Source organism: Aplysia californica, unplaced genomic scaffold (genome assembly GCF_000002075.1).
Source record: "Aplysia californica isolate F4 #8 unplaced genomic scaffold, AplCal3.0 scaffold00668, whole genome shotgun sequence".
Lineage (NCBI taxonomy): Eukaryota > Metazoa > Mollusca > Gastropoda > Aplysiida > Aplysiidae > Aplysia > Aplysia californica.
Window position 1 is genome coordinate 192,349 of NW_004797938.1, and position 1,780 is coordinate 194,128.

Consider the following 1,780-nt stretch of genomic DNA (forward strand, 5'->3'; position numbering starts at 1 on the left):
CAATATTAAGTACGGCTAGACTGCCAGTCTAGCCGTACTTATCTTAGGCCCTATTAACATTAGAAAACAGGTTTAAAATACATGCACTGTCATTTAAAAGGCACCTGGTTTCGTCTCAAATACACAAATACTTTAGGTACTGCACACTAAAAATGTATATTTACAATTCAGTAGGCCTATTTTTTGTAAATGGTCAGTCTAGCCATCATATTAAGAATAAGTACGGCTAGACTGCGAGTCTAGCCGTACTTAAGTACACAAAATTGGAAAAAAAAAGGAAGTTGCGTAAAAAACCAGAGGTGTGCTAATCTAGGTGCTTGCTGTAGCTTCTAGACTAGACTAGATCTAGATCTAGATCTAATGTCTTTTTAAAAACTTTTTACACAAATTCTGTTTTTGTTTCCGATTTAATTTGAGTACAATGAATAATGAATCATGTTAGTAGTTAGGCCGGGACCACTTCTCCCGAAGAGAGCCCACTATAGTTTAGAATAAAAACAAAAAACACAGGAAAACTATTATGAATGCAGTTTAAATTAGTGACATGTGACATAGCCTATGCCCCCATTCTACTCTGAGAGAGAACGATGGACCACCACTGCCTCCATAACACTGTGTATGTATAATGTAGCCTAATAATCTGTAATTTACAAGGCAAGTGTAAAAAGATCAAACGCTAGATTTACTAACTAAATCTAGAACAGTGAAGTAAAACTAGAATATCTAGATCTAGATCTAGATCTAGATCTAGTTTTCTTCAAAAAACATCATCTGAAACCTGATGTTAAGGCTACTGTTTACTTCTCGAGTCTCTGTGTGGACGCAGCTTGGCTGAGTACTGGTGGGGGACTGGGTCTCCAGGAGTCCAATGCAAGTGTCAGCCCTTGCTTTTGTTCTCGCTTTCGTTTCACAAAGGGACCGAGTCCGTGAATGTAGAAAATATCTTGGTTTCAGACTAAATCCAAGATGAATTTAAGTTATCAAACCCTGAATGGACGATTATAACCCTATCACGTCTTACCAATGTTGACGCTCTCTTCGCCGAATTGAAGCTTACGCCATTATAAATCTCCAGATTTTTATGAACTAAAGCTAAATTTGCTTCGCTTTTCGAGATTCGTGTCCCGTTCAAACCGCCTACTCTTGATGAAACGTGTTGATATAATTCTTTTCATATACAGAATATTTTTCTGTTGAGACAAAAAATTAGATTTACGAATGAAAAATATAAATCTAGGCTTTAACTCTGAAAACTGAAGTAAAAAATTACATTGAAAATTGCGCAAATTAATTAGGCTGCTCAGTGAAGATGGAGTTTCCCAGAGAAAGCGTTTTACGCTAAAAAGACGCGATTCTGGCATTCGCCAGTCAATTGCTTGGCCTTGTCAACCGAAAACGTTTTAGGTTTATTGGTTGTTGTTTTTGTTTTTTTACTCGGGTTACATTTTTAAAAATCAAACTTCAGATCAATCAGTCAGTATTTTAAAATTAGATAATCAGTTTCGAATAGAGGGCTCAACTGATTTGACCTAATGACCTAATCGAGGTCTCCACTCTATGGGGCCTCGCGTGGGAAGTCATGGCGTCGTGATGAGCGAATATTATGTTTTTGACTTATTTATCTTTAGAAGCGGGTGGGGGCTCTCAAATAGACGTTATTAAATACCCCCACCCCCCAGTATATTAGAGGATGATAAACCCACTAGGTGCTCATACTAGCAAGAGCTACTACCTCGATAAAATAAGATAATATATGATAAGATCAGATATTTCTCCGCAC

General features: G+C 37.2%; 1 protein-coding gene across 1 annotated transcript in view; it reads right to left on the bottom strand.

Moving 5' to 3' along the window:
• The window catches only part of LOC101845650 (mediator of RNA polymerase II transcription subunit 14), a 37,707-nt gene extending 36,586 nt beyond the window's left edge, over positions 1-1,121 (bottom strand). Inside the window, exon 1 of the mRNA XM_005108217.3 lies at positions 1,022-1,121. The gene's annotated coding sequence lies outside the window, so the exon portion shown is untranslated. The remainder of the gene's footprint in view (positions 1-1,021) is intronic.
• Between the last annotated feature and the right edge of the window lie 659 nt (positions 1,122-1,780).